Source organism: Urocampus carinirostris, chromosome 15 (genome assembly GCF_059441175.1).
Source record: "Urocampus carinirostris isolate Australia breed hairy pipefish chromosome 15, RoL_Ucar_1.0, whole genome shotgun sequence".
NCBI lineage: Eukaryota > Metazoa > Chordata > Actinopteri > Syngnathiformes > Syngnathidae > Urocampus > Urocampus carinirostris.
This window is the reverse complement of record NC_142363.1, coordinates 32323501-32339468: the sequence shown is the minus strand read 5'-3', so window position 1 is coordinate 32339468 and position 15968 is coordinate 32323501. Positions and strand designations below refer to the sequence as shown.

General features: G+C 43.1%; 1 long non-coding RNA gene across 1 annotated transcript in view; it reads left to right on the top strand.

The window, feature by feature from the left end:
* Nucleotides 1-15968, top strand: part of LOC148352184 (uncharacterized) — an 83131-nt gene that overhangs the window by 23956 nt on the left and 43207 nt on the right. The gene's annotated exons all lie outside the window — the stretch shown is intronic.

Here is a 15968-nt window from a genome sequence, read left to right as displayed (position 1 = left end):
CTTTGATCTCTACAAGGGGAATTAACATTTTAGCACAACAGAAACAAAACGAAAATAGATCCAAACAGCTTGACAACATCAATCACATTACTGTGCATGTTGAGAGATTTGTCAGCTGTGGTTATAATGTTTAAAATTTACCTTTTTTGTGGAGCACCAAAAGATCGTGTCTAACCGTTGGCAGCTCGCTCCGTAGACTGCCAACAAAACCCGCCTCCCGGTCACATGTCAGAAGCCAAAACCAAACCCTACCCCATACCAGCAGGTGGCACTGTTGGACTCATCATTGCAGGACACTTATCAAAAACTATACACATATTTCAGCAGGAATTTCAATAAAACAAAAGTTATTATTACACCCGTTACATATTGTTTATTAACATTTTGTTGTGAGATACTGAGTTGCTCCTAAATAATAATAATAATATAATAATTTCCTTGTATTGTCATTCTGTGTAACAATGTACACAGAACGAAATGTCGATTGCACCTGACCCGTTGTAGCGAGCCGATGCAGCCGCAGCCAACAGAGGGTGCCGCCGACCACTTTTTAAGTCTTAGGAATGACTCGGCCGGGGCGCGAACCCGAACCTCCCAGTCTCAAAGCGGGCGCCTTACCATCTAGGCTACTGAGCTGGTAGGTTTATTATAAAAAAAGTTCAAAAATGAAGTAGCTTGGATGTTCACTGTAGAAGGAAAAAAATCATGCAAATATAACTAAGTAGAATAATACATTTTCTTATTCAAATTATGATTTCATTTTGCATTAATTTATTGTTGGTAATATACTGATTAAAGGGATAACCACAAACCTGTCCTTTTTTATTTTATCATTTTATACTTCCTTTGTTTTCTTAACTCTTTTATACAACAATAATGATTCGTAATATAATGCACTTGTCATGATTACCCAAGTGGAGCCACCTGGGGTAATCATGTGGCGCGCTGGAATGTGCTTCCTGATTGGTTAATGCTCCCTTTTTAAACGCGTTACGCGGAGAACTCTTGGTCGGAGGATTACTTCTGTACCCCGTAAGACTCTCCCGATTACACGTGCCTTCTTGTTTACCTGATTCTGCCTGCCTGCCTTCGATCCGACCTGCCTCCGATTCGACCTGCTTTCGTCCCACGCTACGATCTTCTCTTCAGTCCTGAACTGTACGAACGCTCCGGGGTCTCCTGCTCTGTTCTGGTCCTCCTTGACAGAACTAAAGAAAGTGAGCCATTTGAGAGCCGGCTCTCTTAAATGAGTTGAGCCGAAAAAGCCGGTTCTCTAAAAAGAGACGGACTTCCTTTCACTACACAACTACCACATGAAATTCAATGTTTTTGAAGACCATATGTATTTCAAATTGACTCGATCAACCCCGCCTGTTGTTTTCAGATCAGAATGACTTCCGGCGTTTTCATTCAGGTTCTGCCACTGCGACTTGATGATTGTATCCAAAGAAAATTCAAAACTATGTTGTAATGTAAGCCTACTGCTCTGCTTTCGCTTTGTTGATGTGTGATCGGCATGATGCATGATGGGAAATCCCCAGGCGGCAGACGCATGCACACAGTAGCATCAAACCGCTCGCTTCGTTTGCAACGAAAAAAAAAACGATACCGAGATAGAGGCTACCGCGGCGAACTCGTTTGACTTGATCGATTTGCCGTTTCGTGATCGTCGGTGTATGGATGGTACCCGTCATTGAAAAATTTGCGTTTTTCCGTACGGATTTCCTTGTACGTCGTGCACGTCATAAAATGCATAATAAACCTACTTTGTACGGCAAAAACCTACAGGTATGGGTGTGTCATTTGAGGTTTCCATGACATAACTCATTCAATGCCAGACGTTTCTCTCAATTGGGAAGAGCCAGTTCCAGCCAACTTTTGCCATTTTGACACATTTTTGAAGGTCTAAAAAACAAACAGAAATAAAGCAAAGTTAATTTGAAGAACAAAAATACTCAAACTATCATATTAATGTGCATTTTGTTTGAAATATTCCAGAGATTTGTATTTTACATGTCATGAGCCACTCCTGGAAGGAGCTGACCTGATCATTCGCTGTCTTTTTGCTAGTATAATTATATAAATATTATATATACCACAGCCATATCCCCTAGTGCACAGGTGTCAAACAGGCGGCCCACGGGCCGGATCAGGCCCCCTTAAGGGATTCAATCCGGCCCGCGAGACAACACTCAGAGAAGTGCAAGAGAAAAACAAGCTGCAGGTTGAAATATGCCTCTCACAAAGACACTGTACTTGTATTTATTTCACTGTCTCTCTTTCTCTCTCTCTCCCTCTCTCTCTCTCTCTCTCTCTCTCTCTCACCCCTTTTCTCCCACTCTGTCTCTGTCTCCTTCACTCTCTGTGTCTCTCTTTTTCTCTTTGTTGCTCTGTCTCCCTCTGTGTCTTTTAACCTCTTTTGCTGTAACTTCCTTTTTTCCTTTTCTCTTTTCTCTTTTCTCTTTCTCTCGTCATACCCTTTGCGCTTTCTTTTCTCTCCTTCTGTCTTTCTATTTCTCTTTGGATTTCTTTCTTCCTCTCCCTTTCTTTCCCCCCTCTCTCACGACTTTTTTTCTTTTGTTTCTCACACTCTCTCCCTCTCTCTCTTTTTTTTCTTTGTCCCGCCCTCTCTCCTTTTCCCTCCCTCTTTCTCTTATTTCTTTATCTCTCTTTTTCTTTCTCTTTAATCTGCTAGTCCGGCCCCCGACAGAATGTTTGTGCTATCGTGTGGCCCCCGAGTTTGAATGAGTTTGACACCCCTGCCCTAGTGGGAGGTGGATAGAGTCATTTCTGACTCTTTTTGGGAGATTGATTTAGAGGAGGGGATTCCCAGCCCCATCGCTCAACCCAACTGAGGTGTTGGGAGTCATTAGGTGACCAAACCCCCCCAATTCCAACCCCTAATGCTGAACGCCAAGTAGGGAGGCAACGGGTACCAATGTTTAAGTCCTAGGTCTGACTCAGTCGAGGCTTGAACCACAACCTCCCAGTCTCGGGGCGGGCGCTATACCCCCAAGGCTAGCTATATATATATATATATATATATATATATATATATATATATATATATATAGTATAATAAGAATTCAATTTATTTCGTCCCCTAAGGGATATTCATTTTCCCCGACTGTACTGGACGAGGGGTGTACAGTCAGTGCTGTTGCAGCAGAACGTGCTCCAAATGACCTATTTACATTCCCATCCAACAAGCCCGACCCTGAGTTCGGGCGTTCTCAGGGTGGTATGGCTGTTAACAGGTCAAATAGTCGTATCCCCAAAACTAAAAACTATGAAAGGCTGGGCACACATAAATCGTTTTGGGCACACAGTCTCCGTAGTTTGTATTTTTCCTTGTGCTTATAATCCCTCGTTTTTGGTTGCTACAGAAACAATGCATCTGTCATCTATATGCTATGCCAATCATTTAAATCAGGGGTGTCAAACTCATTTGAACTCGGGGGCCACACGATAGAACAAACATTCTTTCGGGGGCCGGACGAGTAGATTAAAGAGAAAGAGAAAGAGAGATAAAGAAATAAGATAAAGAGGGAGGGAAAAGGAGAGAGGGCGGGACAGAGAAAAAGAGAGAGAGCGTGAGAAACAAAAGGAAAAAAGTGAGAGGAAGAAAGAAATCCAAAGAGAAATAGAAAGACAGAAGGAGAGAAAAGAGACAAGAAAGCACGAAGGGTAGGAAGAGAGAAAGTGAAAAGAGAAAAAAGGAAAATATGAAGTTAGAGCAAAATATATTAAAAAGACAAGGAGAGAGAAAGAGACAAAGAGCAACGAAGGAAGAGAAAAAGAGAGACACAGAGCGTGAAGGAGACAGAGTGGGAGGGAGAAGAGGTGTGGAAGAGGGAGAGAGAGAGAGAGAGAGACAAGGAGAGAGCGTGAGAAACAAAGGAGATAAAAAAGAGAAGTCGTGAGAGAGGGGGAAAGAAAAGGAGAGGAAGAAAGAAATCCAAAGAGAAATAGAAAGACGGAAGGAGAGAAAAGAGAAAAGAAAGAGCAAAGGGTAGGAAGAGAGAAAGAGAAAAGGAAATAATGAAGTCAGAGCAAGAGAAGTTAAAAAGACACAGAGAGAAAGAGACAAAGAGCAACAAAGGAAGAGAAAAAGAGGGACACAGAGAAAGAGACAGACAGAGAGTGGGAGAAAAGGGGTGGAAGAGAGAGAGAGAGAGACAGAGAGCTGTACTAAATAAATACAAGTACAGTGTCTTTGTTCGAGGCACCTGTCTTTGGCAACATCAAGTTGACATATTTCAACCTGCAGCTTGTTTTTCTCTTGCGCTTCTCTGAGTGTTGTCTCGCGGGCCGGATTCAATCCCCTAGCGCACAGGTGTCAAACAGGCGGCCCGCGGGCCAGATCAGGCCCGCTAAGGGATTGAATCCGGCCCGCAAGACAACACTCAGAGAAGCGCAAGAGACAAACAAGCTGCAGGTTGAAATAGGTCCACTTGATGTCGCCAAAGTTAGGTGCCTCGAACAAAGACACTGTACTTGTATTTCTCTCGCTCTCTCGCTCGCTCTCACGCTCGCGCTCTCTCTTTCTCTCTCTCTCTCTCTCTCTCTCGCGCACGCTCTCTCTCTCTGTCTTTTTAACTTCTTTGGCTCTAACTTCATTTTTTCCTTTTCTCTCTTTTCTCTTTCTCTCTTCCTACCCTTGGCGCTTTATGTTCTCTTTTCTCTCCCTCTGTCTTTCTATTTCTCTTTGGATTTCTTTCTTCCTCCCCCTTTCTTTTCCCCCTCTCTCGTGACTTTTTATCTCTTTTGTTTCTCTCGCTCTCTCCCTCTCGCTCTTTTTCTTTCTCTGTCCCGCCCTCTCTCCTTTTCCTTTCCTCTTTCTCTTATTTCTTTATCTCTCTTTTTCTTTCTGTTTAATCTACAAGTCCGGCCCCCGACAGAATGTTTGTTCTATTGTGTGGCCCCCGAGTTCAAATGAGTTTGACACCCCTGCCCTAGCGGGCCTGATCTGGCCCGCGGGCCGCCTGTTTGACGACTGTGATTTAAATAGACGACCCTTTACTTCACATTAATTAAATAGGGGGGGGGGCTCATTAAGGCTGATAATTACGCCCAGTCACGAGTGCAACGGTGGAGTACGTACATTGTAATTAAAAGAGAATATTATATCTGTCAAAGGTGAGGAGTGATGACTTGTTAAAACATCTCCTGGGGGGGGGCAACAGTAAAACTTTGAGTGTTCATTAAAGCGTCTGTACAGAGAGGAAGCTTCACATCTTCATTTCAATATCCAAATTATTTACAGAGCTCTTTTCATGCCTGCGATTGCAATTTTCAGTAAAATTGTTTTTGGTGTTTATACCGATTTTAAATGACAGGGTTTTTAATTCTGATCCCATTCGTAGTCGGGCAATTCCACCAAAATATTTGGATGGAGATAGAACGTCGGCATCACAGTTCAGAGATCTCCAATTCAATTCCAGCTAGTGACCTGCCTGTGTGGAGTTTTGATATTTTCCCTGTACCAGAGTGTGTTTTCTCCTGGCACTCTGGAGCTTCTGCTCTTGTTTGGTGATATGAATGAGTGGAGAGGTGTTGTGAAAGGATAGTGGGATTGTGGACGCGTTCTTAAGGATGGGCTGGGCACCCGTATGATGCGGCAGGGGTAAACCAGTGAAAGCTGCCGGGCCCTGCTCTTGAACAAGAGTGTGTTGTGTCACCCTGACCTGAGTGACATGGCCGCTTTCTTGTGTCCAGTTTCATCTGGAGGGACAAAAGCATGACCAATTTGGGTGCCGAGGTGCCTAACTTGTTTAGGTGTTTGGGCAATTGGGTTGGCCATTGTCATTTTTTTGTGTGTTTATTGCTGCTTTTTCCCTTTAATTTGTTTTTGTGTGTTTGTCTTGCTGTCGGTCACCCCTCTCAAGGGATACGTCCAGGGTAAATAGATAGAATCTGGTTTCCAACCCAAAAAAAGGTCAATTAGTGGTTCCAAACATTGTCCCCAAGAATAAGTGTAGGAGTGAATGGTTAAAAGGGGGAAAAAATAAAGCAGAATTAACACTTAAATGTTTTAAATATACAAAGAATGAGATACAATGTAATACAAAACAATTGTAACTTTCTTTGTACTCAACAAATTCAAAGCCAACAGCGCAAAATCCCTGAGAAAAAAATTGGATTTTGACCAATCAAAAGAAAGAAATATTGTCTCGAAAGGAACCGGCTCTCGATTGGTGGTTCTCAAGGTTTTTCCTCATGTTAAAGGTTTCTGAGTTTTTCCTTGCCCTCATTTAGGTTTTAGATCAGGGGAAGATTCCTGACCCCTCCGTATTATATGCCGAGGTGTACTTGGGCAAGACACCGCTATCGATGTGTGATTGAGTGGGTTAGTGTGAAGCACATTGTAAAGCGCTTTGGGAGGTCTTCACTTTACATGACATTTGTGTCTTCATTATTCAATCCAAAAAAGTTGTTTTTATTAATGTATACATATATATATATATTTTTTTCTTTTTTAAATTGTTTTTTATTTATTTATTTATTTATTTCCAATTAAAGCAAAGTTTAAATGCAAAACTAAACTACAAAATAAAACAAGTCATTCGAAATGTCTTTTTTTTAAGTGAACATTATTTTGAATTCTGTTTTTTTTCCCGATTGAATCATTTTAGATGGTAAGGCGCCCGCTTTGAGACTGGGAGGTCGCTGGTTCGCGCCTCGGCCGAGTCATACCTAAGACTTATAACATTGGTAAAATGGCGGCGCCCTCTGTTGGCTGCGGCTGCATCGGCTCGCTACAACGGGTCAGGTGTATCGACATTTCGTTCTGTGTACATTGTTACAAAGAATGACAATACAAAAGAAATTATTATTATTACTATTATTATTTTGACACAAATATCCCGCAGTGGGCGGGTGCTTCTCTATTGGGCAGACATGTTTGAGTGACAAGTGTCTACACCAATGACAACGCAGAGCCCGCCGTCACACCATCATAGAAATTAATCAACGTGAGCTGAGTTAGCAAGCTGTATGTTCAATCAAAATATCCGAGGACGTAATAAACATGACACCGATTGTTTTAATACGGTTGTATGTACTTACCAAATACAAAATAAAAAACAAACCAAAAAAATCTTTAGAGTAATACTTCAAACGTAAATGATAAATAAAGTGCTTCCATGGGGGCCTAATAAACAATTTTGCTGTAATTGTGGTCGTTTTAAAACCAATTTGATGAAACTAATCTACAGGGTATCTCAGAAAAATGTACTCACTCTTAGAATGACGAGAAAACCTTTATTTATGAACATAGAGTGAAGTGAAATAGCATGGAATACATGAGACAAATGTAATTGAAGAATCATGTTCGCAAATCTTCAAAGTGATGACCATTATTGTCCAGACAACGCTGATAACGCGCACCAAGGGATTCGCAAACACCGCAAAACATGTCATTAGGAATATCACGACATTGTCTTTCAATTTCCAATTTCAATGCATCAATTGTCCTTGGTTTGGTGCTACAAAAGGGATCTTTTAAGTATCCCCACAAAAAAAAGTCCATGGGTGTTAGGTCCTGGGGAACGCGCAGGGTATTTATCTTCTCATCTCATCTCATCTCATCAGCTGTACCGCTTATCCTCATTAGGGTCGCGGGGGGCTGGAGCCCATCCCAGCCATCTCCGGGCAGTGGGTAGGGGACACCCTGAACTGGTTGCCAGCCAATCGCAGGGCACACAGGGACAGACAACTCATTCGCTCATTCGCACCTAGGGACAATTTGGACCGGCCAACTCACCTGAAATGCATGTTTTTGGAACGTGGGAGGAAACCGGAGTGCCCGGAGGAAACTCACGCAAGCACGGGGAGAACATACAAACTCCGCACAGGAAGTCTGGAGCTGGATTTTGAACCCACGACAGGTTCCCATGACAAACTGTGCCGCACAAGCGCTAACCACTGCGCCGCCGTGCTGCCCGTGCTTCATTTTGCTGAAAGTAAATCTCGCCGTCATCACTAAACATCTCTGTAATCTGTGGACCAACAAATTCCTGAAGCATGTTGAGGTAGCTCTCACCATTGACAGTTTCGTTGAGAAAGAAAGCTCCTATGATGCCCAATGCGGATAGAATAGAATAGAATATACCTTTATTGTCATTGTTACAAAATGGGTTAACATATTGTGACAACGAAATTGGGCATGACACTCCAGTTTCACAGTGAGGTATGAGCCAAGAAGATAAAGGAACAGAGAAGATAAGGTTATAAAACAAGGGGGATAAGGCTATAGTTATAATTTACATGGTATTTACACAAGAAATGTCGGCATGTGGGATGTTACATACAGTTGGTATCGTAAGGGTTGTGCAATTATACATTTGGTGCGAAAGTCATCATAGTGCAAAAAAAAAATAGTCAGCATATGCATTGGTGCAAACATAGTCATCATAGTGCAGAAAAAAGAAATGGTCAGACATTGTGCAAGGTGAGCAGTAAACGTAGTGCAGTCGACATGTGCAAGAACATACTGTAGACACGAGTACCATTATATTCGTATGAGGTAGTGTTGGCAAGAGTTTTCAGTTTTTTTGTGCGGTGTCTGTTTTGAGCAGTGAACAAAAATAGTGCAGTCAGCATGTACGTGAGTACCATTTTACATTTTTGTGAGGTAGTTTTTTTGCAAGAGTTTTCAGTTTTTTTATGCGTGGATATCCCACACCACACTGTTACCCCTGGTAAGTTTACATGGCGTTCAATTGTTACGTGAGGATTTGCAGGACACCAGTATGTGCAATTATGGCGGTTAATGGTACCGTTTCATTTGAAGGTTGCGATGAACAATTTTGTGTGCAAACTCGACATCTTCTGCACATTTTGCCAGGTACCGTTCACGAAATTCGACTCTCCGGTCAGGATCGTCTTCGTTGAGAGCATGACACCGCCTTGGAATGTAGCATTTCCAATGCAGACGCTTCATGGTGCGGTTGACGCTATCTTTTGAGATGTGGGTTTCCCGAGCAGTTTGGCGAAGTGATTTCTGTGGTGATCGAAGGAGTGTTTCTGCACCTGCAGTTCTTTTCCAGGGGACGTAGATGTCCGTGGTCGTCCTGAACGTTTATTGTTGGTATTCTGTACGGTTCCGTCTGCTTCAAATTTGTCTCTGATGCGCGCAATGGTCTGGCGTTGCACTTCAGTGGTGTTTTCGGTCTTCCAATAGCATTTCAGGACAAACTTTCTCTCTTCGAAACTATAGTATTTTCCGCACTACAAGGCGCACCGGGTTATAGGGCGCACCCTGAAAAAATAGTTTTTGGTCCTATATTTTCCATACACAAGGCGCACCGGATTATAAGGCGCTACAATGGGAACGTGGACAAAACAGTCAGATGATTCAGTCAATCTTATTACCCCCTTAACATTCCCAAAGCTTGCAAAGAAGCAAATACGTGTCTCATACATGTACGGAAACAGTGTCTGTACGATGTCACTCAAATGCATCGTTCCATCATTCGGAAGGTTAAAGTCTTGGGATTCAAGAAATGCCAACCATTCCTTAGTTTCTATTTTCTTTTTCGCTCGCAACTTTACTGTGCATATGACAATAAACACTTGGAATTGAGTTTAATTTAAACATAGACACTCCATTCCATCCATTATCTGCACCGCTTATCACAGAAACATCGAGTTCAGTCTGAAACAAGATACTGGGAAAATATATAGCCAGAGTAGCTCACCGAAGTCGTTGTGTTCAATAATAATGTGCAACCGTGGTCCTCTTATATCTGTGAGTTTAGTAAATCAAGGAGAATAAAATATTTACAAATACAGAATAGTGAAAAAATGCTTTCTGTATGCCGTCAAGCATGTGCTATACGCATTCATCTTTTTCGGCCAATTGCAGGCTTTGTTTTGCCCCTTTAGCCTATCCGAGCCTGTAAATGATAAAAAGGATCCTCCCCTTGACCTCCGAATAACTTTAGCCAATAGTGATCCATTCAAATGATGATTGACACATTGGTTAGCCAATGAAACGACGGTAAATAAATCCCAGCATACACCGCGGACTACTTTTGCGTTCGGGGGAAAATCGAGTCGGCGGCTGCAAGTTAGTTGGAAGACTTTGCGATTTAATATTGATCCATAAATAAGGCGCACTGTATTATAAGGCGCATGGTCAGCTTTTGAAAAAAATGAAGACTTTTAGGTGCGCCTTATAGTGCGGAAAATACGGTACATTTTTTTGAGACACCCTGTATTATACTATGTCACATGCGGCCCCCGACTCCAAATAGTTGCCCACCCCTGGAGTAGAACACGGAATAACTTCTAGTAGGAATGCAAATGATCAGATAATAGAGGACCCCAAATCTCATTTTGCTTAGGGCCCAATGAAGGCTTGGGTGGGTCCTGCTTTACGACCCTAGTGGTTAAGGGAACCCACCGCTGTAATTCACGTTCATACTGGAACTCGTATCTCGTGTTTTGTCAATGAAACTCATTTGTAGATCGACACTGCCCTCTAAAGTCTTAAAGCTCTCAGTGCAGTTTAGGCTTCCTGCATTCTGCACAATGACCGTTAGATAGCAGCATTGCACCACAATTTCCCGTCTCCACTTGATGGCTGTGTCCTAGTACCGTTCCAAGGTCCTAAAAGGGATGCCAGGGGAAACTTTCTCGCAAAAAAATCCAAGCCCCTCCCTCCTTCCCCAATGTTTGACACATTATCGCCTCAAATGTAAGCGACGGTCCCGCCTTCCATCCGACTCCTGGCCGCAGAGTAATTGCTGAGGCCGGGAGGGAGTCGCTCAGTCTGACTGCAACGCTGTCATTTGGGGGGGCTTCGCCGGGGTATAATGATCCTGCTGTGTCGCTAAACTTGTCCATGGTGCGTGTGGAAAACTATAGATGCATGCAAATTACCTTTACTTGTCTAGGTTTTTGTCAGTTTCTGCAGTTTTTTGACATTTCTGAGCATTTCATTGGCAATTTTTGTCAGTACTGTGTCGTTTTTTCCTCCTCGGGCTTCTTGGACAATTCTTTTCTCCATTTTTTGCTAGTTTTTGCTTTTAATTGTAATGTTTAAGCATTTTTTTGTAATATTAAGTCCGTTTTTGTTGTTTTTTTTGTCTGGTTGGCGTAGAAGAAGACATTTTCTGGTGAAGACGTCACTAGTGCTAGTGTTTTTGTGCAAAAGTCGATCTAGCCTGGTCATATCCCTCGAGAGGGGTGACCGACAGCAAGACAAACGCATACAAAAAAGAAAATAAAAAAGGGGAAAAGGTAGCAAAAAAAACACACACAAAAATTTTGGACCATGACCAACCTAAATGCCCAAACACCCAAACTAGTTAGGCACCTCAGCACCCAAGTCGGTCATGCTTTCGTCCCTCCAGATGAAACGGGACACAAGAAAGCGGCCGTGTCACAACACTGTTCAACAGCAGGGCTCGACAGCTTTCACTGGTTTACCCCTGCTGCATCATACAAGTGCCCTGCCCATCCCTGAGAAAGCGTCCAAACATCCTACATATCCTTTTATAACACCTCTCCACTCATTCCTATTACCAACAAGAGCTCTAGCTTCCACTATATCTAGACCTCTTTCCTGCAGAGCTCTCCTAACACCATCCATCCACGACCTTCCTCTTGGTCTCCTTCCATTGACTTCTGCTCTGTAGATCATCTTTAGATCCACTGTTATGAAATGATCTGCATTTATATAGCGCTTTTCAAGTCAATGACTTCCCAAAGCGCTTTACAATGTGCTCCACATTTCCCAATAGCGGCCTTGCAGCCATTTAAGGCGCTTATTGGGGGTATTAGGGGTTCAGTGTCTTACCCAAGGACGAGCCGGGATTCGAACTGGGATCCCTTGATCCCAAGACGAGCGCTCTACCTCCTGAGCTACTGCCGCCCCCCATGATTGTGCATAAGTAATCACTAGTTTTCAGGTTGAAGAAGTAGTGCTGGTTGTTAGCATCGAAGATGACACTAAATCCTAGCAAGAAGACTTTTTCTGAGATACAGGGAGTGCAGAATTATTAGGCAAGTTGTATTTTTGAGGATGAATTTTATTATTGAACAACAACCATGTTCTTAATGAACCCAAAAGTCTCATTAATATCAAAGCTGAATATTTTGGAAGTTGGAGTGGGGCTTTTTTAGTTTTAGCTATTTTAGGAGGATATCTGTGTGTGCAGGTGACTATTACTGTGCATAATTATTAGGCAACTTAACAAAAAACAAATGTATACCCATTTCAATTATTTATTTTCATCAGGGAAACCAATATAACAGCTCAACATTCACAAATATACATTTCTGACATTCAAAAACAAAACAAAAAGAAATCAGTGTCCAATATAGCCACCTTTCTTTGCAAGGACACTCAAAAGCCTGCCATCCATGGATTCTGTCAGTGCTTTGATCTGTTCACGATCAACATTGCATGCAGCAGCAACCACAGCCTCCCAGACACTGTTCAGAGAGGTGTACTGTTTTCCCTCCTTGTAAATCTCACATTTGATGAGGGACCACAGGTTCTCTATGGGGTTCAGATCAGGTGAACAAGGAGGCCATGTCATTAGTTTTTCTTCTTTTAGACCCTTTCTTGCCAGCCACGCTGTGGAGTACTTGGATGCGTGTGATGGAGCGTTGTCCTGCATGAAAATCATGTTTTTCTTGAAGGATGCGGACTTCTTCCTGTACCACTGCTTGAAGAAGGTGTCTTCCAGAAACTGGCAGTAGGACTGGGAGTTGAGCTTGAGTCCATCCTCAACCCGAAAAGGCCCCACAAGCTCATCTTTGATGATACCAGCCCATACCAGTACCCCACCTCCACCTTGCTGGCGTCTGAGGCGGACTGGAGCTCTCTGCCCTTTACCGATCCAGCCACGGGCCCATCCATCTGGCCCATCAAGACTCACTCTCATTTCATCAGTCCATAAAACCTTAGAAAAATCCATCTTGAGATTTTTCTTGGCCCAGTCTTGACGTTTCAGCTTGTGTGTCTTGTTCAGTGGTGGTCGTTTATCAGCCTTTCTTACCTTGGCCATGTCTCTGAGTATTGCACACCTTGTGCTTTTGGGCACTCCAGTGATGTTGCAGCTCTGAAATATGGCAAAACTGGTGGCAAGTGGCATCTTGGCAGTTGTACGCTTGACTTTTCTCAGTTCACGGGCAGTTATTTTGCGCCTTGGTTTTTCTACACGCTTCTTGCGACCCTGTTGACTATTTTGAATGTAACGCTTGATTGTTCGATGATCACGCTTCAGAAGCTTGGCAATTTTAAGAGTGCTGCATCCCTCTGCAAGATATCTCACTATTTTTGACTTTTCAGAGCCTGTCAAGTCCCTCTTCTGACCCATTTTGCCAAAGGAAAGGAAGTTGCCTAATAATTATGCACACCTGATATAGGGTGTTGATGTCATTAGACCACACCCCTTCTCATTACAGAGATGCACATCACCTGATATGCTTAATTGGTAGTAGGCTTTCGAGCCTATACAGCTTGGAGTAAGACAACATGCATAAAGAGGATGATGTGGTCAAAATACTCATTTGCCTAATAATTCTGCACTCCCTGTAGTCTGGCTAGTCTTCAGAAAACAGCATATCCAAGAGTCCTAGGGCAAGACACCGAACCCCTAATGTCCCTGATAGGCACCTTGCATGGCTGCCTCTGGCTATTGGTGTGTGAGTGTGTGTGAATGGGTGAGTGTGAAGCACATTGTAAAGCGCTTTGGGAGGTTTTCAGTGACTTGAAATGTGTAAAGTAATGGTGATAGTGATGATAATGGTGGGTGACTGTGGATCCATACATCCATTATCTGTACCGCTTATCCTCAGTAGGGTCGCGGGGGTGCTGGAGCTGAGCTGTCTTCAGGCAGTGGGCAGGGGACACCCTGAACTGGTTTCCAGCCAGTCGCAGGGCACACCGGGACAGACAATCCCTACCCACACTCCTACCTCACTGGCCGCACTCAGTTTGTCCAGCTGAAATCCTTCAACTCAAAGCCCTCCCTAGTCACCACAGGTGTACCCCAGGGATCTGTCTTAGGTCCTCTTCTCTTCATTGTCTACCTCTTGCCTCTTGGTCAAATCCTCCGCAAATTTAATATCCACTTTCATTGCTTTGCTGATGACACCCAACTCTACCTCTCCTGCAAACCAAACTCCATACTCCCACCTACCTCCCTCACCTCTTGCCTTTCCGAACTCAAAACATGGTTCACAACGCATTATTATTATTATGATTAATCCGCAAGCTCATTCACACCTAGGGACAATTTGGACCGGCCAATTCACCTAACATGCATGTTTTTGGAATGTGCAAGCACGGGGAGAACATGCAAACTCCACACAGGAGGTTCAATCTCATGACTTCAGGACTGTGCCGTACACACGCTAACCACTGCGCCACAGTGCTGCCCGACCGCGAATCCATTGAATATAAAAGACTGAATTAGCATATCGTGCTAACTTTTATTACATTCCTTTATATGATTTTTTTTTTTTCCTACTTTTTGCATTGAGTGGAATATACATTTATGACTCTAATGATTATTATCATTATTTCCCTAGTGTCTTGTAATATGTGAAAATGTTTATTCGTGAGGTGTTATACTTGGGCACAGAAGAGCTATCAGTGAGACACAATTACTAAGGAAGTCGAAGGGTTAGGATGAAATCGGTTTATGCTTTCTCCCAGTGGTGGGTTTAGGCAAGGGGGGGGGGGGGGGGGGGAGGACACATGGGGGGCGGCACAAGATCCCCCCCAAAAAAATAACATTTAAAAAGTGGTATTGTCTAACAAAATCTGACTTTGCTTAGTGTCAAATTATTCATCCATCCATCCATTATCTGCACCGCTTATCCACAGTGGGGTCGTGGGGCTAGTGGAGCCCATCCCAGCTATTTTCGGGAAGTGGGCAGGGGACACCCTCAACTGGTTGCAGGCCAGTCGTAGGGCACACAGGGACAGACAACCATTCACTCGCTCATTCGCACCTAGGGACAATTTGGACCGGCCAATTAGCCTAACATGCAAGTTTTTGGAATGTGGGAGGAAACTGGAGTGCCCGGTGGAAACCCAGGCAAGCACGGGGAGAACATGCAAACTCCACACAGGAAGGTTTGATCCCATGACCTCAGAACTGTGCCACGGACATTATTCCTAACTTTGAAAATACAGGCCAATTGCTGCGCATTTTTCTCACTCTGCCACTTGCAATGGCTCAAGCAGAGAAGTGCTTTTCAAAATAAAAGTCTTACCCGAGGTCAACCATGTTTAGGAACGGCTCACTGGCCTTGCTGTCCTCGGCGTAAATTACAAAATAGGAAAGCAGGACGATTTTGCATCAGGAAGTTTGTTTGTTTTCATCATCGAAATACATTTCATAGTGTAAGCATATTTAATGTAAGAATAAGAATATAAGTCTTACCTCTTGGAGGTGGTCTCGTCTGGCAGAATTCATGTCAGTTTATAGCAACCCATTGACACAAAAAGACCGTAGAGCTGCTCAAAACAGCACAAAGTATGTGCTAGCAGCAAGATAGCAACTTTATTTCAGTGATCAAATAAAAAAAAACATTCTTTTAATTGGTGTTGGATTTATTCCTTTGAAAGTACTGGAAAAATGGATAACTTGGCCTTGAAAGTGCTTGAACTTGGCCATGAAAAAGGCGTACGAACCCTGTTAAGTGTAATGGATCCGGCCCTCAATAATCTTTCAATCTGATCTCCTATGCACTACCGTACTCCATTGTTATTGTTTACCTGACTGCCCATTTTGCACATCTATTCAGCTGCTCCTCTTGCACTCTTTGCACTACTGTATAGTACTCATAGCTATAATTATTTAGTATATTATTTAGTATTTCAATACTCCAATTCAATACTACATATTTATATCTATACATTCAAGGAAACTGTGCGGGTCCGACATTTCGTTCTGTATACAGTAAGACCTCAGTTATCGCGGTTAATGGGGACCAAAACC